Source organism: Podarcis erhardii, assembly GCF_964252035.2.
Source record: "Podarcis erhardii genome assembly, chromosome: 11".
Classification (NCBI taxonomy): Eukaryota; Metazoa; Chordata; class Lepidosauria; order Squamata; family Lacertidae; genus Podarcis; species Podarcis erhardii.
The window spans coordinates 49,685,268-49,712,630 of record NC_138501.1 but is presented as its reverse complement, the minus strand read 5'-3'; the positions used below and the strand labels follow the sequence as shown (position 1 = coordinate 49,712,630).

General features: G+C 44.9%; 1 long non-coding RNA gene across 1 annotated transcript in view; it reads right to left on the bottom strand.

Annotated features, from left to right (window-relative positions):
* The window catches only part of LOC309352913, a 911,067-nt gene extending 893,390 nt beyond the window's left edge, over nucleotides 1-17,677 (bottom strand). Inside the window, exon 1 of the long non-coding RNA XR_014161473.1 lies at nucleotides 17,426-17,677. This is a non-coding gene — a long non-coding RNA (uncharacterized lncRNA). The remainder of the gene's footprint in view (nucleotides 1-17,425) is intronic.
* Between the last annotated feature and the right edge of the window lie 9,686 nt (nucleotides 17,678-27,363).

Below are 27,363 nucleotides of genomic sequence, written 5' to 3'. Positions count from 1 at the left end.
AGATGGGCCATTGCCTAATCAAGCAGGTTCTTGTGTTCTTATGGTGGCTTATTCATACACACTCTTCTCTCAGCAACAGCAGGCTTACATTTGTGAATGAAACATCACAGACCAAACATGACAGACATGACTTACATGCCCCCTCAGACACAATGCTTTTCAGTGAAGTCAGTTCAGACATCTAGCTGTGAGGCATCAAGTGTTGGGTAATCAAGTGTTAAGAACCTCAGAGTGTGAGGAATGACCCTTAAGTAAATGATGATGAGTTTCTTTCCTTTCCCACTGCTATTACATCTGCAGACAAGTGGAATTATATGAGGAACAGCCATAGCTCAGTGGTAGACCATCTGCCTTGTATGAAAAAGTTCCCAGGTTCAATCTCTCCAATTCCCATTAGGGTTTGGACAGACTCCCAGCCTGAATTCCTGGAGAGCCACTGCCAAGTTGGTGTGGACAAAGCTGAGCTATATAGGCCAATGGTCTGATTCAGTAGAAAGCAAGTTCCAATGTTCACCCCTATGTTCAATTGTTGTGGATGGCAAGTAGCCTGGTGATTGCCAACACAGGCGCATAATGGTCGTGGCAAATGAAGGGAGGGCTACAAGAATGACACAGGAGACTAGTATTGAGTTGAATTCGGCCATAACTTTATGGATTACAGAAAAGAGAAGACAAAACAAATTCCTTCCAGTAGCACCTTAAAGACCAACTAAGTCAGTTCTTGGTATGAGCTTTCGTGTGCATGCACACGAAAGCTCATACCAAGAACTGACTTAGTTGGTCTTTAAGGTGCTACTGGAAGGAATTTGTTTTGTTTTGACTATGGCAGACCAACACGGCTACCTATCTGTAACCAGAAAAGAGAAGGTTTGACTAAGGTTTGACTCTCCCATCTGCTACCTGATAGGCACCTGGTGGGGTTGTGTGTTGAAGAGCTACCCCCATCATTGACTGGATGCCACAACCCCACATTGGCCACCATTGAGAGAGGTGTATTGGCCCATTGGTCCCCCAGTAGACTCCCAGAGTCATCCCTCTTGGATCCCTCTAATGGTACCCCTGTGACTAAGGATCCAGCCCAATGCCTTAAGCATTACAGCCAGCTGCAGCAGGAGAGGGCCACATGACAATCAGCCAAGAGGGCAGCTGACACCTGACTTCCCCCTTAAATAGGCTGGGGGTGTGCTGCTTGCAGCCCCCAAGCCCCTGTTAGAATTCCTGCTCCGTGATCGCAGTCATGGGATTGTTGTCTATCACATGACGGTGTATGTTTTGACTCCACAGAGTGGGAAGGGATGGAAATAGGATGTTTGTGTTACTGCGTTCCATTAAGTGGGACTATTGTCCTTTGTTTTTTCTCTTTGCTGTCTGATGCTAGAGAGAGAGGGAGCCATGTTGCAGTGCTCCATGTGTGTTTATATGTAAATAAAGTAGATTAGCCAAAATGCTGAGTTGCTGAGGTCTGTTACGCAAGTTGCGCAAACACTGCGGATCCCTAAGTGTGCCGGTGTCTGTTGGCATCGGTCGCTGTGATGTTCGGGCAGAAGAAAGCTTTTGAAGCTCCCGAACGATCGACCAGGAGGGAGAGAACATGCCAGTCGGGCATGTGTCTCTACCAGGGTCCTACTTGAGTGTAGGATGAGCTATTGACAGCCCCTCCCTCCGATTGGCTAAGCAGGCACTGCCCACCCTTATCTGAGGGCCCAATGCAGTTGGAGGTGGGCAGTGCCAGCCATCCCCTCCCCCAGTCATGCCAGAAGATGGCAACCCCCTGGACTCACTGTGTCGGGTTGTCATACATCTGGAATTCTCTGGACATAGCCATTATTCAGCCCCCTAAAGCAGTGTCTGGGCAGAAATTGCTGAAATGTCTGGGAAAATCCAGGCATATGGCAGCCCATGTTGGTAAACGCTCAACATTGCCCACCCCCACTGCCCAAAAGCAGCTCAATGACATTTGTGTCTGGATTTTCACTTTTTGAAATATGGCAACCCTGACCTCTGTGGCCATGCCATGTGGCAATGAATGGCCACCTTCCCAGAGTCCCAGGTGAGAGGATATTCCAGACACTTTCCAGTCAACATGAATCCCATCCTCGTTGCCAGTGAAATATACTCGGAGTCGAGAGTGGATTTCATGCTCTTTATTCAGCTCATAGTGGTGAGGAGGAATGGAAGTTCCCCCATGATGTCTGCTTTATGTACATTATTTACACAATGGGCCCCACGTGATTGGCTAATTCCAGGATTCACCTGTAGTCCAATCAGGTTGCGGATTCACTTCCACCTGGAGCTGGATTGGGTGGCTCCTGTGGACCAGTCAGACTGTTGCATTCTGGGTCCTATTGTTCTAAGGCCAATCAGACTGCCACATTTTGGATCCCATTCAACTCAGTACATAACAAATGCCCTCAAATGGCAACCCCGTTGTCCAGTGAAAGCTCCATATATAAGCAGCAACATCTGAATTCCAAAAGGTTGCTCTGTGGAATGGTAATGACAAGTTGGAGGGTGCTTTTCATTTAAAGATGCTTAAAAATGGGGGAAATAAGCAATAATCAAGATGAGTTATAGGCATACAAAGTCGGGAAGAAGGCAGCCATTTGGATTATTAGACATCATTATGATAACTGCTAATAATGAAGAGGAACATCAGCCAGCAAATGTACTCTACACAAAAATATCTTTTTGGAGAGAGTCACATAAATTTCCAAGTACATAGGTTTAATGAATATCTCCCCATAAAACTGTTAGCGAAACAATTCTGCTTCCCAGCTCTGTGTTTATATTTACATATGGCAGATACAATTTGGATTCACTCTGGCATGTGCTTCAGAGACAAATGGCTTTCCTTCAGAGAAATAGTATCTACACACCATTAGCCATTCACATGAGGGTACAGGAAAGGAGCTGTTTAATTTTGTTGAATGACTTAATGTGTCACACATAAGGGCACACACGTAGGCCACACCTATAACATACATTTAAAGTACTACATTGCCATTTTAAACAGTCATGGCTTCCTCAAAATAGTTCTGGGAGCAGTAAGTTTGTTAAGGGTGCTGAGAGTTGCTAGGAGGCCCCTACTCCCTTCCCGGAACTACAGTTCCCAGAGTTTTCTGGGTAAAGGGGTTGATTGTTAAGCCACACTGGAAATTGCTGTTCCCTTTTATCACCTGGGAAACATATGGACAACCATTTTCACTGGGCTCTATAAGAATGTGAAAGAAACCACTTTTTTCATCTCATTTCTGTTGTGTCCTATCTTTGGCCGCACCGATTTGGAACCCAGGAAATTGCCTGACCATAAGTTGGTTCATTTGTCCATCCAAAAAAAGATGGGGGGGGGGAGGTAAAGGACCCCTGGATGGTTAAGTCCAGTCAAAGGCGATTATGGGGTTGCTGCGCTCATCTTGCTTTCGGGCCGAGGGAACCGGCATTTGTCCACAGACAGCTTTCCGGGCCATGTGGCCAGCATGACTAAACTGCTTCTGGTGCAACGAAACACTGTGATGGAAACCAGAGTGCACAGAAATACTGTTTACCTTCCCACCACAGTGGTACCTGTTTATCTACTTGCACTGGTGTGCTTTCAAACTACTAGGTTGTGTGCTGATCCCGGGGGGAAGGTTACCATAGGCGTAGTCAAAGTCCGGTCCTGGGTCACTAGCCTGGAATCAGTCCACAAGGAGCGGGGCGAGGTCCGAAACAGGAAGCCGGGCGGGGACAGGAGCACTGGAGAGTCAGGTCTGGGTCCGGGCAGGAACAGGAACTCAACAACGACGTTGCTCCCACAACCTGGGACCGGGCCGACTGGCCTTTATCTGTTCTGAGGCCAGGGGCGGTCCCGGCCCCCAGGAGACCCGCCTCTCTTGGCCTTAAGGCAAGCACTCCTCCTGGGAGCAACCAGTTCCCTTCGCCTCTCTGCCCTGAGTCTCTGCAGTTCAGGAGAGGCTAAAGGGTTACTGGGCCCAGGGGGAGACTCACCTGCAGGCACTGAGTCCTCAACGACCTCTGGAGCCAGAGTGGGATCACCTGGTGCCTGCTCCTGAGGCTCCGACACAGGTGCAGGCCCTTCAGCATCAAGGCCCTGCCCCAATTCAGCCAGCCCTGGAGGCGGGGACTCCTGTGCAGGCTGGGATTCCTCTGGTTCAGCCTCTGAATCGGAATCCCAGGCCAACACAGGTTGGCAGGAGCTGGGACAGAGCAGCAGGAGCTCACCCCATCACAGGGATTCGCAGAACTGACCTTCTGATTGGCAAGCCCAAGAGGCTCAGTGGTTTAGACCAGTGTTTCCCAACCTTTGGTCTCTAGCTGTTTTTGGACTACACTTCCCATCATCCCTGACCACTGGTCTTGCTCGCTAAGTATGATGGAAGTTGTTTTCCAAAAACAGCTGGAGACCCAAGGTTGGGAAACACTGGTTTAGACCACAGCACCACCCACATCATGTCCATCTACCTCCTACTGTCTACACTGACTGGCAAGGTTTCAAACAGGGGTCTCCCCAAGCCCTACCTGGAGATGCCAGGTACTGAACTGAGACCTCCTGCATGCAAAACAGATGTGCTGTCATTGAGGCCACAGGCGTTCCTGTTTGTCTGGAAGAAAGCCCTGTTGAACACAATGGAACTTACACAAGGTTTTGCACTGTTATGTCATCCCCCACCCAAAGAAGATCCCCAAATGCTGACAAAGTATTCCGTTTCACAACTTTTTTGAACCATTTCCAGTGTTAGGACATCATTTATAAGTTGCAGTGACCAGAACTGTGTGCCCATTTCCTCAAATATGGCCCTACTATAGATTAATGTAAAGGCATTCTTAATTAGACTGCCTGCGTTATTGTCAAAACAGCATTGGTTAGCCGCTGTGTGCAGCAAGATAATTAGACATGAATTGGAGGTTGAAACATCAACTTCGATCTAGAGGCTACTGGGTGTGATGATCACACAGGGTCCCTGGACGTTTAACGGTCTATTGATCCCTGTGCCACCACTGTGCTTGCTACCCAGCTGCCACCAACCCGCTACTCTTGGGTACACACTGAGTCCAGACAGTTGTTAAAATTGAACCAAATAAACAAGTTTATTTTATAAGCATTAACAAGTTTATGGTTTCTCAGATAATATTCCTGTCAGTTTAGTTTCTTTACCAGCCTATACCTTCCTAATACCTTCTGACTGACTATATCAACTATTTGACTGTCTCCTCCTAACAGATCCTCTCACATCACACTAGCCCAACCCACAAACTTATCCTCTCTCTCTCTCTTCTCTAACTCCAGACTGACTTCTCAACCCCCCTAACTCTAACTCCTCCCCTTGGGTTCCCATTGGTTAGTCATTTTACAATTAGTTAACCCTTTCCTTATGAACCCAGTATGATGTCACACACCTAGGAAGGCAAACACCACACTGGGGTTCATGATTCCTCTAATGAGGGTTCACACCACCAATTTTTCATTGTGCCGATGGATGGAGGAGAAGTTCATATCAGTTCGCATTTCAAGGCGAACCTTCCTGATTTACATTTCCCAAAACAATGCACAAACTGAAACACCACCATCCTTGGAAAGTTGCGCTCCTCTGCATTTTGCAATGCAGCTCTCCAGCCCAGCAGTGTGTACAAAAATGCAAGGACTGGGGTAAGAAATACCATGCACAAAAGAGCTACAGAAAGAAAAAATGCTTTGCCAGTATGTGTATATTGGGAGAATTCACACTAAAAGGTTGATGAATTTTCGTTATAATTTTTTAATTAAGAAAATGAAAATTCAGGAAATGTAACTTAATACAGGGAAAATGAGAAGAAGAAGAAGAAGAAGAAGAAGAAGAAGAAGAAGAGGAGGAGGAGGAGGAGGAGGAGGAGGAGGAAGAGTAGTTTGGATTTGATATCCCGCTTTATCACTACCCTTAGGAGTCTCAAAGCGGCTAACATCTCCTTTCCCTTCCTCCCCCACAACAAACACTCTGTGAGATGAGTGAGGCTGAGAGACTTTAGAGAAGTGTGACTAGTTCAAGGTCACCCAGCAGCTGCATGTGGAGGAGTAGGGAATCGAACCCAGTTCACCAGATTATAAGACTACTGCTCTTAACCACTACACCACACTAGTGTAGTCAAAACAGAATGATTCACTCATTCCTTAATTGTGTCTTGTGTTCTGGCATCCACTCTAGCTCAATGCTATCTCTACTGTTGGGGCACTGAAGCATTTATGAAGTTCAGAGAAGGCTGAAGGCATCTGACCCAATGCTCTGTAGATTCCCCTAGGTAAAAGTGCTGCTAGGCTCAGTATAGGCAGGAATCTTAGCTAAAGCATCCATGACAGATAGCCAACCAACCTCCAAGGAAGGGAAGTCCACCATCTCCCAAGGGAGACCCTCCCACCGCCAAACAGCTCTTACTGTCAGAAAGTTCTTCCTGATGTTTAGCCAGAATCTCCTTTCTTGTAACTTGAGGCCATTGGTTTGGGTCCTATCCTCCAGAGCAGGCTTGCTCCATCTTCCATGGTGACAGCCCTTTAGAAATTTGAAGATGGCTATCCTATCTCCTCTCAGTCCCCTCTTTACCAGGCTAAACATACCCAGCTCCTTCAACCATTCCTCATAAGGCTTGTTTCCAGATCCTTGATCGTCTTGGTTGCCCTCCTCTGCACATGTTCCAGCTTGTTAACATGCTTCTTCTATTGTGGTGCCCAGAACTAGACACAGTATTCCAAGTATGGTCTGACCAAAGCAGAATAGAGTGGATCAAATCTATGCTTCCAGGTGCCATCAGAAAGCTGCAGAGATAGTGCAAGATAATGATCTCTTTCAGCTTCTGCCTTCTAGAAGAAGGTACAGGTTTATAAAGACTAGGACTAGCCGCCTGAGAAACAATTTCTATCCAAATGCGATTTTGGTTTTAAACACAGTGTAAGGTAGTCTGTATACTGTATTCAGTTATGGGATATCAGAGTTTTTAGGGGCTAACGAGGCTGGGATAGTTGGGATAGCAGGCTTGTTGGTTTTTGAATGTCTGATGTCGATTTCTTCAATTTTGTTGTTCTGTATGGGACAATGACAATAAAGGTTATTGTATCGTACTATTACTTTCCTTGATCTGGACACTTGACTTCTGTTGATGAAGCCTAGAATAGCGTTAGCTTTTTTTTGCTGCTACGCCACACTGTTGACTTACAGTTTGCATCTGGTTCTTCCTAAGTGCAGAACCTTACATTTGTCCTTACTGAAATTCATTTGTAATAATAATAATAATAATAATAATAATAATAATAATAATAATTTTAAAAAGCATTTATATGCTGCCCAGGCAGTTGGGTCCAGTTCCCAGTCCCTGCCCAAATTACTTCTTCTTTTTTCACCTGGCTGTGCTAGTTGTGTAACCTAAATCGACTGCTTCCATTGGAGATGATGCCAAGCAGACTAGCAGAGGTTTATCTACAGAGCAGGTTTAATCAAGACGGAAGGAAAGAGTTCTACCACCTGGCATTTGCTTTGGCGTTTGAGGATTTGGGGCTTAGGAAAGGCAGATTGTGATGAAGCTGATACTGACTCTACTCCATGAGCTCTGAAGGAAAACATTCATAAGCTCAACAAGGGTTTCCTAATTAATCAAAGCCCAGATTTCACTGGGCTGCCAAAAACCACACAGACACACACAAGTGTGTTTGCATGTTATTTTTTTAAAATAGCCAGCTTCTAGGTTTGAAACTGTTAACTCCCTCCTCTGCTTCTACGCAGATCTTTGCAATGAAGGCTTTAAGGCAAGTTGTGTGTGTGAAAGAGAGAGAGAGGGAGAGGGAGAGGGCGGGAGGGCGGGAGGGGGAGACAGAGAGAGAGAATGGGGGAAAGTTAATTAAATTCAGATGGAGTGTGTCGAGGGTTGTCAAGATCTCAGTGAGTGCTTTAATGAAAAACGCAAACCCCTTGTTGGCGGGAATGGGTAGCAATTAAAAGCCTTTGCAAGGAAGAAAAAGCAGTTTTGATAATGAAAAGTGTACCACATTACCAGCCATCGTAAATTTGTCAAACACAAACTGTCAAAGCCATTGAAAGTATCTAAGTTGACATTAACACCGTGTTAAGTTAGAACACCGAAGGAAATAATGATCTACTGCACGCCTCTTGGGCACTGATGGATTAGCAAATGTTCCCAAAGGAATACATGTGAATGGAACTTCTCTGGGGGTTCCGCCTGGGTGGCAATTGTTTGATGTGGCTTTCTGCGCAAGATTCAAATCCCCTGAACACTGAGCCATGCTAGAGATTAGTGGTGTGCAAGAAATTTCTACTGGGCTCTTTTGTTTCTACCACTTTCCGTCAATTAATGAGAAAAGTGCGTTCAGAAATTATCAAGGGAGAGAGAAAATGGAAGTGAAGTTTTCATGCTACCAAAAAAGTTATTTTTGTTTCAATCAATTCCAATAATTAATGGGGCAGCTGTACTGAAGGAGTAGCAGAAAATAATTTCAAGATATATCTGGCAGGGGAAGAAACCAAGAATTAAATTTAAATTGCTAACAGATACTAAAGAAAGAGGTGGCTTCGCCTTGCCAGATTTGAAGTTATATTATGAAGCATCTTGCCTCTGTTGGTTGAAGGAATGGATGTTGCTAGAAAATACAGATCTGTTGGATCTAGAAGGATTTGATTAATAGGTCTGGTTGGCACACATATTTAAGGTATGACAAAACAAAAGACCATAAAGGATTTGGTAACCATATATTCCAAAGATCTCTATTTGGGACAGGTATTAAAACCTATTAGAGAGTAAAACACCTTTTTGGCTTTCACCTTTGGAAGCAATGAGTGTGAAAATGATAAATATGAGCAAAAATTGGGTTACATATGAAAAGTTAGTAAGAGAAGAAGGGAATAATTGGAAAATTGAACCTTATGAAGAGATAAAAGATTATGTAAATGACTGGTTGCACCATGGCCAAATTAATGAAATGTTTAAAGGGGATTTACAGAAAAATGGATTTGGTTGCACTAAATCAAAATTTGAAATGAAAATATTAAATAATAATTTTAAAACATTGTCAAAATGTATAAATTGCTGTTGGAATGGCATTTGAAAGATGGAGAGGTAAAGTCGGTCAAGATACATTGGGCCAAAGATTTTGGTTATAATATAAAGTTAAAAGACTGGGGAAAACTGTGGAAAGAAAGAATAAAATTTACAGCATGCAGTGCTTTGAAAGAAAATGTGATGAATATGATGTACAGATAGTAAATTACACCAGTGAAATTAGCTAAAATGTATAAAACCAGTAATAAATGTTGGAAATGTAAGGAAAAAGAAGGTACCTTCTATCATTTGTGGTGGGAATGTAAGAAGGTGAAAAGCTTCTGGGAAATGATATATAATGAGATGAAAAGGTAAAGGTAAAGGTACCCCTGCCCGTACGGGCCAGTCTTGCCAGACTCTGGGGTTGTGTGCCCATCTCACTCAAGAGGCCAGGGGCCAGCGCTGTCTGGAGACATTTCCGGGTCACGTGGCCAGTGTGACATCGCTGCTCTGGCGAGCCAGAGCTGCACACTGAAACGCCGTTTACCTTCCCGCTAGAAAGCGGTCCCTATTTATCTACTTGCACCCGAGGGTGCTTTCGAACTGCTAGGTTGGCAGGCGCTGGGACCGAGCAACGGGAGCGCACCCCGCCGCGGGGATTTGAACCGCCGACCTTTCGATCGGCAAGCCCTAGGCGCTGAGGCTTTTACCCACAGCGCCACCTGCGTCCCGATTAATGAGATGAAAAAGATGTTGAAATATACATTTATAAAAAAAAACAACCAGAAGCATTTTTACTTGGTATTGTAGGCAAGGATATTAATATACAAGATAACAAATTGTTTTTATATGCGACAATGGCAGCAAGAGTATTATTGGCACAGAAATGGAAGCAGGAAGAACTACCGACGAAAGAGGAATGGCAGATGAAATTAATGGACTATGCAAAACTAGACAAGATGATAGCAAGAATTCGAAACCGGTGGGACCAGAAATTCTTGAAAGACTGGAGTAAAAATGCGAACTGTTTGAAAAACAATTGTAATCAGTTAACTACGCTTGTAGGACTACAAGAAGTTTTGTAAGGAGTACTATATGAAATATTGCAGGGGAAATTTATGAGAATGGATTTTAAGTTATGGACTGTTAAAAGTAATAGTGAAAATAATGAAATGCAAGCCTATTCGATGAAGGTTGAAAATCATTCAATGTAGTTAATGGAAGTCCTAGGCTGATAGCCAAAATGTATAAGATGAGAGATGTTATGCTTTGTTTGCAAAATACACACACACACACACACACACACACACACACACACATATATATGGAAGTGAAGTTTTCATGGATGGGACGCAAGCTGGGTTTTTTTGGGGGGGTGCTTATATGACATTAGATGTGTTAAAGAACCCATGGAGGGCATGGGTGACAGCTGGTGTAGGGCAGTGGTTTTCAACCAGTGTGCCGTGGCACCCAGGGGTGTCTTGAATGATGGGCAGGGATGCCACTAGCAGAACTGGGCTCTGTCCCTTCCCTCCCTCCTATGATGCCCACTCTGTCTCCGTCAGGCCACTAAGGCCGGGAGCATCCTCTTCTCAGGCCCTTGGTGGGGCGGCATGAGGAGGCACTTGTCTTTAAGGTGGGGGAGCAGCTCAGGAGCCACTGTGGTGTAGTGGTTAAGAGCGGTAGACTCGTAATCTGGTGAACTGAGTTGGCGTCCCCGCTCCTCCACATGCAGCTGCTGGGTGATCTTGGGCTAGAGACACTTCTCTGAAGTTTCTCAGCCCCACTCACCTCACAGAGTGTTTGTTGTGGGGGAGGGAGGGAACGGAGAATGCTAGCCGCTTTGAGACTCCTTAAAAGTAAAGGGAGCCCTGACCATTAGGCCCAGTCCTGGCTGACTCTGGGGTTGCGGCGCTCATCTCGCTTTATTGGCCAAGAGAGCCAGCATGCAGCTTCCGGGTCATGTGGCCAGCATGACTAAGCCGCTTCTGGCGAACCAGAGCAGCACACGGAAACGCCGCTTACCTTCGTGTCAGAGTGGTACCTTGCACTTTAGACGTGCTTCTGATTGGCAAGCCCTAGGCTCTGTGGTTTAACCCACAGCGCCACCCGCGTCATTTTGAGACTCCTTCCACACAACTCCTCCTCTTCTTCTTCTTCTTCTTCTTCTTCTTCTTCTTCTTCTTCGACAGTGGTGGCTGTCTGAGGTGGCAGCGGCCCAGAGGACTCCCAGGAAGAGGGGAGAGGAGAGGAGCCTGAGGAAATACTCCACAAGGGAGGGTGTTGGGAAAGGGGTGAGGGGCTGCCCAGGGGTGGCATAATGGCATAACTGGGCTTCTGAAGCTTGGAACACATTTCCCCAGAGGGGAGTCACAGAAGGAATGTAGTTGGTCAAGGGAGCTGTGGACTGAAAAAGGTTGAAATCCTCTGGTGTAGGGTGTGACTTGGAGAAAAGGGGCCATGGCCTATTAAGAGTCTCCAGAAGAAAATGGAAGGGCTACGCTGATCCCAAGGACTGGAGGTCCCATAATACTTTGCTAAAAACAACAACACAAAAATTGAAATCAGGAGAGTAAAGGAACTTTAGGAAATAGGTGGTCTTCTTGTCTGTTTAAAATTCAGTTGTGTAAGATGGGTATTATTATTGTTTGTTTGTTTGTTTGTTTGTTTGTTTGTTTGTTTGTTTGTTATTAATACCCTGCCCATCTGGCTGGGCTTCCCCAGCCACTCTGGGTGGCTTCCAACAAAATATTAAAATACAGTAATGCATCAAACATTAAAAGCTTCCCTAAACAGGGCTGCCTTCAGATTCCTTCTAAAAGTCTGGTAGTTGTTCTCTTTGACATCTAGTGGGAGGGTGTCCCTCGGGGTAGGTGCCACTACTAAGAAGGCCCTCTGCCTGGTTCCCTGTAACTTGGCTTCTCACCAGAAGACCCTCAGCGCTGGACCTCAGTATCCGGGCAGAACGATGGGGGTGGAGGTGCTCCTTCAGATATACTATAAGACAGACTGGGAAGGCTTCTGTTGGAGATGTCTTGATGCCTAGAACATATTGAGCTGAGTTGATGGGAGCCGCTTTTGCAGAAAGGACGAAGGGGAAGAACTTCAGCTTCTTGAAATGCTATCTCAGGAAAATGGCAGGCATCAGAAATCCACATTCTAATCTGCTGTGCAGCCTACAGCTGGCATGGATTGAATTGGGTTTTAGGCATCTGTGGGTGGATCAAGCTGGCCTGGGAGTTGAGCAATCTACACCTCCAGCCAAGTGCATGAAATAAGTTTTTTTCTTCTTCTCCAGGTGCTGAAAATCCAGAAGCTTTGAGAATTAACTCGCGTGCAGAAGGATTGAGGAAGGGATATAACCTCAGGACATCATGTAAACATGGTGATTATTCTGAAACACTGATGGCTGCTTCTGAGAAATATTTGAACTTCCTTTTGTTCTTAAGGATGAAAAAGACTCAACATCTCTTTCAAACACAGCAGTGGGCTGCGGGAGGAGAGCTGCTGCATGCGCTGATAGCAATGTGTCCTATGCTCAGTACGCTGCAATAACCTTAGCAGATCCAGAGCACCACCTCGTGGAGAAGACCAACATTGCCAACCTCCTTCACATCTCTCCTTTCTGGAGCAATTGTTGGCGCTTTTGAAGGAGCTACCGGAAATCTTTTGAACAAAATCAATATTGCACTTAAGTAGCTTCCAGTCACTATTTTGTCGGCGTGATTTCACATTAAGGTCTAGGGTGAGACGGCAAGATCCACCCCGGTCCAAAACCAAACAACTGGTGAAACACCAACCACGTTGTATTGGTTTCTCTGGGTTGCTCCTGGGTTGGATTTGCCCGTAACTCATTTCAAAAGGGATGTCACAGTTTGGACCCTGACGCCTGGTTGCAGATGGGGAAGCAAGAGTGCCTTTGTGTTTTCACTTGTAATCAAGCACAATGGTTAAAAAGACAGAGTCGTTTTTGTTCTCCTTTATGCTATATACAAATGTAGCATCTGTCATATTGGCCAGCATGTACGAGAAGGGGGGGGGGAGGGACTCCCTGACAGATGGCACTCAGCTTTAAATAATATTTAGAACTGTATGAGACAGTGGGAGAGAGATCAAAAATTGGATGGCATTACAACATCCAGTGTCTGAATTATTGGTCCCTAAATCCACAAGGGACGCGGGTGGCGCTGTGGGTTAAACCACAGAGCCTAGGGCTTGCCCATCTGAAGGTTGGCAGTTTGAATCCCCACGACGGGGTGAGCTCCGGTTGTTCAGTCCCAGCTCCTGTACACCTAGCAGTTCGAAAGCACGCAGTGCAAGTAGATAAATAGGTACCGCTCTGGCGGGAAGGTAAACGGCATTTCCGTGCGCTGCTCTGGTTCGCCAGAAGTGGCTTAGTCATGCTGGCCACATGACCCAGAAGCTGTACGCCAGCTCCCTCAGCCAGTAAAGCGAGATGAGCGCCGCAACCCCAGAGTCGTCTGCGACTGCACCAACCTAAATCCACAAGGGACGTGGGTGGTGCTGTGGTCTAAACCACTGAGCCTAGGGCTTGCCCATCGGAAGGTTGGCGGTTCAAATCCCCACGATGGGCTGAGCTCCTGTTGTTCGGTCCCAGCTCCTGCCCACCTAGCAGTTCAAAAGCACGTCAAAGTGCAAGTAGATAAATAGGTACCGCTCCGGTGGGAAGGTGAACAGCGTTTCCATGCGCTGCTCTGGTTCACCAGAAGTGGCTTAGTCATGCTGGTCACAGGACCTGGAAGCTGTATACCAGCTCCCTCAGCCAGTAAAGCGAGATGAGCGCCGCAACCCCAGAGTCATCTGCAACTGGACCTAACAGTCAGGGGTAGCTTTACCTTTACCGTTAAATCCAACATATTTCCCCTGAACTCTCTGGTTGGATTTTAAGAAGCCCAACTCTCTCTCCCTTCATTCCCTAGGAGTGTATCATTGCACGCTACCCAAACCTGCAAGCGGTGCGAGATTCAGGGGTTCCAGCTGCTTACCCAGTTTTCAGTTTCTTTGGAGACTGTGGTGTCTTGATGCTATGTGATTCAGACATATACAACCTGAGCCTATGATGAAGACACAGCATTATCACCCCAAGAGGGTCTTGTTTCTGCCATAGCCACAGCCTGTTCGTATCTTTATTTTAGACCTTATTATGATTTATGCAGAAATTGCTCAGTTTTGTTGTGTCTTTTTCATGTTTTCTTTTTTGATTATGACCCCTTTTGTTATGTTGTAATCCAGACCCTCCAAGTGTCCCTATTTTCCAGATTTACAAAAGCCGTCCCAGTTTCTGATCTGATCCCAGAATGTCCCACTTTTCCTTGGGACACCCCTACAGTGGTACCTCTGGTTAAGAACTTAATTCATTCCGGATGTCCGTTCTTAACCTGAGGTACCACTTTAGCTAATGCGGCCTCCTGCTGCCACTGCGTGATTTCTGTTCTCATCCTGAAGCAAAGTTCTTAACCTGAGGTACTATTTCTGGGTTAGCGGAGTCTATAACCTGAAGCGTCTGTAACCTGAAGCGTCTGTAACCCAAGGTACGATTGCATTTCTATCAGAGAAATGTTGGAGTTATTTGACCTCCGAGCCATCTGAAGGCAGCCCTGTATAGGGAACTTTTTTTAAAAAAAAGTTTAATGCTTTATTGTGTTTTTGAATACTGTATGTTGGAAGCTGCCAAGAGTGGTTGAGGCAACCCAATCAGATGGGTGGAGTATAAATAGTAAAATTATTATTATGGAATAGGATGTCCCTATTTTCATTGGAGAAATGTTGGAGGGTATGCGCAATTATGTATTTTTTTCACATGGCAAGCTGCCTTGAGCAAGATTTGAATGGTGGAAAGGTACGAATCAAATTTTGAATGTATGTATGTATCATGCACTGAATTCTTTTTGATGTAATCATGTGGAAGGTTCTGATTCTGAGTGTGTCTAACTATCTGAGTGAATGAATTGAGTGAATTGGGTCTTTATATTTTGCTGGAACCTCGCCAGAGTGGCTAGGGCAACGCAGTCAAAAAATAATAACAATATTATTAATTATTATTATTTGACGTAGCACAGGAAAGGGCCTTCTCTTTTTTAAAAAAAAAATATATTTCTATTAAACAATTTCAACAAAACAAATTGTCAATCCAAACAGTCAATTACATTATTTTCCTCATTTTTTTATCCCCCCCTCCCCGTCCCTCCCTCCCGAGACTTCCCTCAGCTCCCTTCTCTAATTTGTTTGCACTTGTTATTCTCTGCATGTTAAAAATTGTACGTATCATTACCTTATCTGTCACCTATTCTGTTAATAAATTTGTGTATGTTTATTCAAAACCTGCCAAGGAGTCCAAGTCATATTTTTAAAAAAATAATTTGTAAAAAGTTCTCAGTCTTCTTTGAAGTCATGATTGTCCTTCTCACGTAATTTGTATGTCAATTTGGAGAATAAACTCTTTGCCTTATGCTAAGTAATCAGATGCTGATGTGAAGCCCCAAAGCACAAAAACCAAGCGCAAAAACACTCTCCCAACAACTGGTATTTTAGCGCAGATCAACCCACAAGTGATGGTAGACTGTAGCCATCAATAGTCATTTCTCTGAACATGCCTTGTCCTCTATTATAGCCATCCAAGATGGTAGCCCTCGCTTCCCCTTGCAATGACACATCTTTCACAGTGCTTGACAGTACCTGCAAAGTGGTGTTTCTGACTGGCAGGAACCCTGTGCAAAACGAGAGGAGTTTCTGCAATAATGCAAGGATCCCTGACACAACTTTGTCATTAGCTCTGGTGAGTGTGGAGAGGGCAGAGATTTCTGGTCCACTTCCCTCCCAGATTGCTGCAGTAGGCAAAGGAAGATGTTACCCAACACCCTCCTGATAGCATCTTTTGCTATTTTCAGTCGAAATCACAAAAGCAATTGCAGCCTTTGCTTGAAGCGCAATTCCCATTTCTGTACAACTGAGGGCAGTAGAAGACAGGAAATCACAGCTCCCTTTGTGGAAAAAAACATCCCCTCAACTTGGTGATGTCACTCAGGAAATTGCACTCCTAAACGAAGCACAATGCATGGCGGTAAAAGGAAAATTCAGTTTTTATGCTGGTGTTTGAAGACATTTGGTGAAAAGCAACTCATACGTTTGTTTAAAAACAAAATGCATAAAATTTCTTGCACAAAGAAAACCAGCACATCGGAGTTGAGAGTCAAGAACTTTTCATCCCGGAGAAGCTAACTTTCTGAATGTGGGGAGGTTTTGCAGATTCATTTTCTTTTCTACATAGCAATATCAAGCAAGCACTTTCGCTTTTCGGCAGCTCCTATAAACATTCCTGTTTAGAGAAGCCTAACCCAGACCCTTTAGAAAGTCGGGGTAATTTTAATCTGCTTTTAGTATTTTAACCCCCACCCCTTGATTTCAGCTGTTTTATCTTTCTTGTAAACAGATTTGAGGGGTCAGTGCTTGCTTGCTTGTTTTGCAATGAAGTGGTGTTATGGAAATTACGGGGGGGGGCATCTTTAAAGTTGTTAAATGTTACAAATATTAAGCATAAATGTATCCTTTCGACTTGACAGCTCAGGAAAGTTACCTAGCTTTAAAATCATATAAACTCCTTTGCCAGTTACCTTAATTCCACCGCCAATTTGCTTCATTGGCCAAGGACTTGGAATCCACTCCGTCCCCACCATAATCCCTCAAGCGAGAGGTCATGTACTCACAGGAAGGTACTCATAGGTGTCAATCGCTGGGCAAAGGCACTCCTCTGGACTTGCCCAGATGGCAGACTATGCAAACCAAAGTTCTACTATCCCTTTGTAGTAGGTGCTTAGAATGTACTTCCCGATACGTAGCCTGTAATCAATCGCCTGTTGCCCCAACACATTCCTCCTATGTTAATCATGTAAAACCCTCCCCTTTACTGATGTAGTAATGATGCTTAATGAACTGTATGCTGGGATAAGATAGGAACTTTTAAAAGTCATTGTCACCCCATCCTCGGGGTTCAAAATTCATCTTTAAACCTGTTGCGTAGACCTGTTTGGTCTACTTTTGATCCATGCGACGGTCACCTCCAGGCTTGACTACTGTAATTCGCTCTACGTGGGGCTGCCCTTGAAGCTGTCCCAGAAACTCCAGTGGGTGCAGCGAGGCTCCTCACGGGGTCTCTGCCATGGGAGCATATTCACCCAGTGCTTTTCCAGCTGCATTGGCTCCCGGTGGAGTACAGGGTGAGATTTAAGGTGCTGGTTTTGACCTTTAAAGCCCTTCACGGCCTAGGACCCTCGTACCTACGGGACCGCCTCTCCTGGTATACCCCACGGAGGACCTTAAGGTCCATAAATAGCAACACCCTAGAGGTCCAGGGCCCTAAGGAAGTTAGATTAGCCTCAACCAGAGCCAGGGCCTTCTCAACACTGGCTCCAGCCTGGTCTCATGAGACCAGGGCCCTGCAGGATCTGATTTCTTCCCGCAGGGCCTGTAAGACAGAGTTGTTCCACCTGGCCTTTGGCTTAGAATCAGTTTGATTCCCTCCCCCTCTTTCTTTTTCCTTTCTCCTCCTATGAAGAGACTGTATCCTAATGTTTTAATGTTGTATCTTAATCTTTTAAATTGTATTTTAATCAACTTGTTTTTATTATTGGTTGTTAGCTTCCCTAAGCCCGGTCTTGGCTGGGGAGGGCAGGGTATAAATAAAAAATATTGTTATTATTATTACTACAGCTATTTGCTCCGATTGGTGGCTGGACTCCTTCCTTTATTCCGCAGGGACCCATGGGCTCTACCCGAACGAGCTGGGTGACTGAGCAACCTCACACCTAGATTTTTCCATAACAGTCGGCTATAAATTTTATGAAATGAATGAATGAATGCATCTGCTCAGAATTTGGCTCCAAAAGGGACTCATTTGAAGAAGAGGGCAGCTGCCCTATGAATAGCTTTGTTGTTGTTGTTTAGTCATTTAGTCGTGTCCGACTCTTTGTGACCCCATGGACCAGAGCATGCCAGGCATTCCTGTCTTCCACTGCCTCCCACAGTTTGGTCAAACTCATGCTGGTAGCTTCGAGGACACTGTCCAACCATCTCGTCCTCTGTCGTCCCCTTCTTCTTGTGCCCTCCATCTTTCCCAACATCAGGGTCTTTTCCAGGGAGTCTTCTCTTCTCATGAGGTGGCCAAAGTATTGGAGCCTCAGCTTCAGGATCTGTCCTTCCAGTGAGCACTCAGGGCTGATTTCCTTCAGAATGGAGAGGTTGGATCTTCTTGCAGTCCATGGGACTCTCAAGAGTCTCTTCCAGCACCATAATTCAAAAGCATCAATTCTTCGGCGATCAGCCTTCTTTATGGTCCAGCTCTCACTTCCATACATCACTACTGGGGAAACCAGAGCTTTAATTATACGGACCTTGTTTGGCAAGGTGATGTCTCTGCTTTTAAAGATGCTGTCTAGGTTTGTCATTGCTTTTCTCCCAAGAAGCAGGCGTCTTTTAATTCCATCTGCAGTGATCCTGGAGCCCAAGAAAGTAAAATCTCTCACTGCCTCCATTTCTACCAGCCTGGATTGCTCAATGGAGCCTCCACAAGCAGCAGCACTCTACCTCTGAGTTTCCCAGCCAGGCCACGCCCACTCTTTCATTCCTTCCCTCCCTCATCCCAGCATGCACCGCGCCAGCACTCCCTAGCACGCCGCGCGTTCAGAAGCTTCGGAGCAGCTGGGCCAAAGGGGAGTGCAAATCCTAATGGACGAACACTTCCGGTTCTCATTCTCCTCCCGCACCCGAAGCAGGCAGCCATTTGAGGGGCCCGTCCCAGTGCCAAGGGATAACACAGCAGCCGCTCTAGGTTGGAGAGGTGGCGGCGGCGTTGTGGAAAGTGCAGAGGCATGAAGAAAGTTTCTCTGAAGTAGCGAAAGCGTTTCCACCCCCCCCACGGGTCTCCCCGCTTCCGACCCTCAAATGGCGGCGGTCGAAAAATAGCCGGAAATGTGAGGCTATGCAGCGTGTGGTTTCTCATTCCTATGAAGAGGTGGGAATAATGAGAGCGGCGCGCAACTATAACTTCCGGCAAAAAACCGAACACCGTCAGCCGGCAGAGACGTGTCTGGGCGGCGTATACGCCCTCAATCTATACATTCAAATGCCGCCTTGCGACTGGATTATAAGCGCCCGTGAAGTCCGTTTCCCCTCTCGGTTAATTCCGGTTTTCACAGCGTTTGCCCCGCATATGGCGACTTGTTGCGAATGCAGACCGGAAGGCAAAGGCGTAACGTTAACTCTATGACGTTGGAGCGCGGCGCAGGGCACGCCGGGAAGTGGGAGACTCCAAAAAGGGGGCGGGAGGGAGCGCAAGGGCGGAGCGTTCGGCGTTGCCTGAGCAACTGGCAGGGGGCGTGGCTTCGGGGCGCGAAGGGCGGGGGAGTGAAGGAGGGGAGAGCGGCGCCTGGGAGAGAGGAGATCGCCTCTGAGCGTGCGCAGAGCGCTGCCAGCCTATTCATCTATCCATTAGCAATAAAATAGTACATACAGAGATTGCAAGATTATCCATGCCTATTGCTATTTTACAAATTATTTTTTGCCTTTAGTATTTTTAAAAAATCGGTTCTGAGTTTTATGCAATCCATCTATTACTTTTTCATTGTGCTCTTATTTTCTTTATTTCTGCCCTTTAACCCACCCTTTCTTACATAAATTTAACGAATAAATAAAATAAATTGAATAAATAAAAAGTACTGTGGTTGGCAAGGAGTCTTATTGTTTGGTTTGTTCTTATGTTGTTGTGTTTTTATACTTTAAACCACCCTGTGATCCTCGTAGCATAGAAATTATATTGTTGTTGTTTAGTTGTTGAGTCGTGTCTGACTCTTTGTGACCCCCTGGACCAGAGCACGCCAGGCACTCCTGTCTTCCACTGCCTCCCGCAGTTTGGTCAAACTCATGCTGGTCTCTTCGAGAACACTATCCAACCATCTCGTCCTCTGTCGTCCCCTTCTCCTTGTGCCCTCCATCTTTCCCGACATCAGGGTCTTTTCCAGGGAGTCTTCTCTTCTCATGAGGTGGCCAAAGTATTGGAGTCTCAGCTTCAGGATCTGTCCTTCCAGTGAGCACTCAGGGCTGATTTCCTACAGAATGGATAGGTTTGATCTTCTTGCAGTCCATGGGACTCTCAAGAGGCAGTGGAAGACAGGAGTGCCTGGCATGCTCTGGTCCATGGGGTCATGAGGAGTCGGACACGACTAAACGACTAAACAACAACAACAACACAGGAAGCATGCAAGCAGGATTCGAACACAGGAGCGACTCTCCCCTCCCACGGTTTCCAGCGACTGGCCTTCAGAAGCACTGCTACCTCCGTCCCTGGTCTGCAAAGTCTTATATCACTTGGGACCAGGAGACCTAAAAGATCATCTCACCACTTATAATACCCAATCTAGCGCTGTACCCTGCAGAAGAAGGACTCCTGTATATACCACCCAATCAGAAGGTCCATTCTGTACAGTGTGAGAATCTGGCCTTCCGTATGGTGGCACCTCTTCCTTTGGAACTACCTTGCACTAGATACCAGGCAGGCAACTTAATCTGGTCTTTTTGGCACTGGCCAGTGATGATCCACTTTCCTTCTCAATGATGGACTTCAATCCAATTTCTTGGATTTGAATGGCTTCCATCTCAATTTTATTTTTATAAAATAATATTTATATACCACTTGACTGTAAGGGGGGGGGGGCACTCTCAATGGCGGTTTTTAAAAAAACCCTTAAAACAGATTTTATGTATGTGCTGTTGTTTTAAACTGTGGGTGTGAGTAGAATTTCCAGGTGTTTTTCTTTTCATTTTTTTTAATACTCGCAATTGTTTTAACTGTTAATATATGCAAGAGTTTTGTAATTCACTTTGAGATAACTCACTGGACACTATTCAAAAATGAAACAAGTAAAGCTGGACTTGATTTTTTTCTGTCACTGCAAAATTTCAGTAATTCATATCTAGTCTTCTGCTCGTCAACATTCTCTCTCTCTCTCTCTCTCTCGTCTTTGCTTTTGTCTGTGGAATTGGACAAAAAGAAATCAATTTGTATTAGCAACTGCCAAAATCATATTTCCCATTTTATTAGCATGTAATTTTACAAATGCAGTTGAAAAACCTCCCTCCCTTAATGAATTCTTTCCCCCCTCCATCTGCCCTTAATAGGAAACTTCAAATCTCATTAGCACAAGAAGTAATTTAATAAAAGCAATGACATTAATAAAGAACGACTGATTTTTTTCTGGATATGATTAGATATGGGGACAAACAGTTGTCACAGCCTCATAAGAATATTGATAGTTTGACAAAGTATTGTATTGATTTCTAGTACTAATTTAAACGGTTTCAGATAGATAGATAGATAGATAGATAGATAGATAGATAGATAGATAGAGATAGTAGATAGATAGTCATTTGGTGTGCCAGTTTAGGACATTTGACATGCATAATTGCATAATAATAATAGTAATAATAAACAACTGAAAATATTATTCCCTCTAATACTAATACTGAACTTGCATGTCTGAATACCTGTCAGTTTGGAAGCAAAACAGGAGCAACCCAAAATCAAGACAGCAGTTGTGACATATTTGAGGATCTCCATAGTTGTTGTTTTTTTAACCCATTATCTGGGAGGAACTAATACAATTTATAATCTCCATTTTGGAATGAATCTAAAACACTGTTGAGGAACCAGTAGCCTCCCTCCCTGGACGCCATCTGACTCCCACCAGTCCCAACCAGCATGGTCAATGGTCAAGGATAATAGAATCACAGAAACATAGAATTGTAGAGTTGGAAAGTCCCTGGTGGTCATCTAGTCCAACTCCCTGCAGTGCAGGAATCTCAGCTAAAGCATCCATGAAGGGAGCTGGAATCCAACAACACCTGGAGGGTCAACTATTTTCCACTGCTGCCCCAGGTATCCAGAACTTCTGGATGATATATTACGATGTTGAAAACCAGATATTGCCCAGCCTTAGCCAGAACTATACACATTAGGAGGACTAATGCCAGTGTACTAGAAGAAGCAAAGATCACCAGTGTCAAAGCAATGATTCTTCAACATCTACTTCGTTGGACTGGTCATGTTGTGCTGATGCCTGATGATCATCTTCCAAAGCAACTACTCTATTCCGAACTTCAAAATGGAAAGTGTAATGCCAGTGGTCAACAAAAGAGGTTTAAAGACTCTCTCAAGGGAAATCTTAAAAAATGGGAAACACTGGCCTGCGAGCGCTCCAGTTGGAGAACAGCCTTTACCAAAGGTGTCATGGGCTTTGAAGATGCTCGAACTCAGGACAAAAGGGAGAAATGAGCTAAGAGGAAGGCACGTTTGGCAAACCCTCACTATGATAACTCCTACCTGGAAACCTATGTCCCCACTGCGGAAGGACGTGTGGATCCAGAATTGGCCTCCACAGTTCCTTATGGACTCACTGTTAAAACCATGCTCATGGAAGACCATCTTACTCAGCTACGATTGATCACCAGAGAAGAAGATGACATTTCTGAGCCAACTCCTCCCTTTCTGCTGTGTCTCAATGCCTATTTCTGAGGGCAGGAACACCCCAGCCAATTTTTCATGCCCCATTGCTGGTACACCCACACATTTGTTCATCTCACCCCCACCAGCTCCTTCTCTTTCATTTGCACCATCTCTCAGTGTCTCCCTCTTCCTAAGTTGGTTCAAGATGAGAGTTTCTAATGCCACAGCCGATGTGTTATTCAGGATCATTTGCAACAATCCGCTCGATAACTCAAACCTAAGGTCACAAGACAGAGAAACCAGCTTCATAAGCTTTCTTCAGCCAAAACATCACAACAACCAATGCCAACTGACACCGGCTCACTTAGGGATCCGCAGAGTTTGAACAGTTGCGTGACAGATCTCAGCAACTCAGCATTTTGGCTAATCTGCTTTATTTACATATAAACACACCTGGAGCACTGCAACATGGCTCCCTCTCTCTCTAGCATCAGACAGCAAAGAGAAAAAGATCAAAGGACAATAGTCCCACTTCACGGAACACAGTAACACAAACATCCTGTTTCCATCACTTCCCACTCAGTGGAGTCAAAACATACCAGGTCATGTGAAAGAGAACAATCTCATGACTGCAATCATGGAGCAGGAATTCTTACAGTTAGACCTTGCGATAAAAGTTTAACTTGGGATTTGCAAAAAAAAAAAAAAGGACTCACACTTGTTATTCAGTCTGTTAGCATGGCAAAATGAAGCTGGAAGCCCAGTCTAGTGCAATCTTGATCCTAGCTGGTTTCTAGATGGAGGTGTTCATTTATTGACTTAGTTTTTCTATTGCCTTCCCAGGATCTAAAAAATAAATTAATGGGAGGGTGCTGAGCCCCGGGGGGACAGAAAATGTGGCTGGTGAGCAATGCTTGGCTTCCTGCAGGCCTGATCTATCTTATTCCAGCCCCCCTTCCTGCAAGGGGGAGAGGGACTGGCAGCAACTCATATTTGAAATAATTGATGACATTTAGGCACCAGGTTAAAAGTGCTCTATTTAATAAGGCTTTTCACTGACTGCTAGTATTTATCATTTTACGGTTTTAATAGTTTTGTCATTTTAATGACTGCTTAACGATTCTTCTGCAGCTTGTTCTCCTCTTTATTATCTCAGGTTGCTTTGTTTTTTTAAAAAAAGTATTTTAATTGTTTAATTTTATTGGGGAGGGTTTTTCAAGACTTTATGTCTGCCTCTTCAGATACACACATAGAATAGCTGCTAATCAAATGGCTTCGATAAATAAATTGAATAAATCTGACTTCATTTAAACCGGATTCCTCTTCCCTTTGACCTGGTGCAGAGGCACAATCAGCACCCTGGACAGGTTCGAAGTTGGGGATCTAGAGATCAATGGGTGTATTTCAAATCTGCAGCCAGGAATCTTGCAGCTGAAGAAAGAAGACAAATTACTTGGAGTTTGATAGAAGCAGTGCTTTGCTGAGATTTTCGGGGACAGGGTGGTGTAGGGATGATCGCGGAGAGGGCAGTGGGGTCCGGAGGGAGCACACTCTCTACCCGCAGGCGGCCTCAGCCTGCCTGCATGCGTGACCCTGGGGTGTGCCCCCCCCAGACAAGCCACAGCTGTCTGAACATCGTTCCCTCTGTCTAACCTTTTGCGGTCTCAGTAGTCTGCGGTGTCCTGTCTGTAACCTTTGTCTCTGAGACCTTTTGTCTCCTTCGTCATACACTGTGGAAGGGGAAAATGACGCGGTGGAAACAGGTGCCAAAATACCTTTGTACCACCCCACGATCTCGGGACCAGAAGATGTGTAAAGGTCACAGCCCAAAATGTATTTGCCTGGTTTGCATATTTGTCTCAATAAAAGGAGGCTCCACAAGGCTGGCCGGCAGCTTGCACGCAGCTCACCTGTGCGCAGCTCACATGATGATCAACACCTGTCTTGTGCCTTCACTTCAGGGTGGAACATCTAGCCTTGGTGGTCCTGTTCAAGAAGGACCAGGGATAAGGTCCTTCTTCCTCCTGGACCTCAGGAACTCCACTGCCAAAGACTCTTGGTCCAAGGTCACGAGAGGCTTGGTCTCTCTCTCTCAGAACATGTGGATATCGAATGGAGTTGAATGTTAGGCGATTCAGGACAGATAAAGCTGATTGCACAAAAGACTGGAAAAATACCAACTAAAGAACAATGGCAAGAGAAGTTGATGAACTATGCAGAACTGGCAAAAATGACAGACAGACTTAAGAGGAAAAGACAACAGAGACTTTGAAAAAGATTGGGAACCATTCATATTATATTTGCAGAAACAAAGAAGGTCAATAGACTTGATGGCAGGATTTAAATTACCATTCACATTATCAGCATTAGAAAATGTTTAGAAGATAGTGAAATATGATGGCGTATTTACTTTTATGTTTTAGGCTTGATGTTATGTTATTAATAACTTTTTCTGTTAGGAGGTAGCAAAGTGGGTGAAAAGAGAAACAAACCAGAAGCGGAAGTTGGGAGAAGCCTTGGAGGGGAAGGGAGGGAGGAATATACAGTAAATGCTAAGAATTTGAGATGTATGTAATGAATGAAAAAAAATGAATATATATATATGGACAAATAAAGCAAAGTACTTCTTTCACACAGTGTATGTTTAAACCATGGACTATGCTCCCACCAGAGTCAGAGGTGGCCACCAACTTGGGTGGCTCGAAAAGAGAATGAGACCAAATCTGGGTGAAGAAGGGTATCTGTGACTTCTAGCCATGATCAATGTGCTCTAACTCCACTTATCAGAAGACCAGTTTCTCCCCCCCCCCACCCCATCATTTTAATTAAATTTTCTTTTTTACATTTTAGAATATTCATTTAAACAACCTCAAAATATCAATGACTTCCTGTCTTCTCTTTCCATGGTTCATTTTGCATAGCAGAAATCCCTGCATATCGACCGGACCTAACGGTCAGAGGTCCTGTTACCCTTTAAACCATTCAGCATTCCATAACTACATCAAGAAAAACTTATTTACATTGCTGAATTTATCTTAATGCTGCCTGCATTTTACATTATACACAATTTCCCCCCATATATTCAATAAACATTTTCCAATCTTCCTTAAACATGTGTTCTTCTTGTTCTCTTATTCTATGTGTTAAATCTGCAAGCTTTACATATTCCATCAGTTTAAGCTGCCATTCTTCTTTGGTTGGGACCTCACTCGTTTTCCATTTGGGAGCTAACAAAACACGGGCCGCAGTAGCCACATACATAAATAACCTTTATTGACACCTGGGAATTTCCGTCTGAATTATCCCCGACAAAAAGGACTCTGGTTATTTATTTATTTTTGAAAAGTACTTTAAAACATTTTTTTCAATTCATTATCAATTATTTCCCAATACAGTGGACGCTCGGGTTGTGAACGTGATCCGTGTGGGAGACACGTTCGCAACCTGCAGCGTTTGCAACCCAGAGCCACATCTGTGCATGCACAGGTCACAATTCAGCACTTGTGCACATGCACAAAGTATGATCTAGTGTTTCTGTGCATATGTGAGCGCCGAAACCTGGAAGTAACCCGTTCTGGTACTTCTGGGTTTGGCATGGTGCGCAACCCAAAAGCGTGGAACCTGAAGCGTCTATTAGCTGAGATATGAGTGTACTCTTTTACTCTTTTACAGGTCCACCACATATGGTAGAACATACCCTCAGTCCAGTTTGCTTGGGTATCAGTGAACCACATCACTGGTCCCCTGGGGGATCTGGAGTTTCCAATGGCACTCAATGAGAATTAGCAGCAGAGCCTCATTCTTGGGTTGGCAGGAATGGGACAGAGCCTCATCCATGCAGTGGAATTGGCACAGGGTTTGGCACTGTCTCATTGATACCAAGGAGAGCTCCCCACCTCCTTGCTGAATCTGGCTTCGTCAGCTCTTCAGCCTTTTAGGCAGGCATTAGGAGTATTAGCCAAAGCAGCCTGAGCGGGGGGCCCATTCATAAAAATACAAATCAGCCCCTTAATAATTCATGGAGTGATTCATAATACACCGTAAAAAGGAGACGGGACTCCAGTAAGGAGCTGGGGTATTCCCAGCATCCGAGGCACCGCGGCTCATGTCAAGGCTCGTGAATAATGATAAAACAAATTGTACTGTAAATAATGCATAACCTCAAGGTCATATATTTAAAAACACTTGGAAGTGAACCTTCCCGACAGTCGGGAGACTTTAAAAGCTCAGACTCGGTGCCAGCTGAAGTCAATTGTAGTTTCTGTTAAAGTGTCTCTGGCCATTTCCTCCTCCTTACCCCAATTAAAGTGGATGGGTGGGGGGACAATATATATATATATATATGTGTGTGTGTGTGTGTGTGTGTGTGTGTATATATGTATGTATATATATATATGTGTGTGTGTGTGTGTGTGTATTTCTCGTGCCTTGGTTTTTGAACAGCTTAGTTCTTGAATGTTTTGGCTCCCAAACATGCCACAAACCTGGAAGTGACTGTTCTGGTCTGCAAACTATTTTTTGGAAGCCAAACGTCCTATGGGGCTTCTGCGACTTCCGATTGGCTGCAGGAACTTCTTGCAACCAATCAGAAGCTGTGCTTTGGTTTCTGAATGTTTTGGAAGTCAAACAGACTTCCAGAACTGATTCTGTTTGACTTTTGAGGTACGACTGCTTCTTGTAAAGAAGCTGGTAAAATGCGGTCTTGACTATGCTACCACTCAGTGGATTTGTAACTGGCTGACTGACTGAACCCAAAGGGTGCTCATCAATGGTTTCTCTTCATCCTGGAGAAGAGTGACTAGTGGGGTGCCACAGGGTTCTCTCTTGGGCCCGGT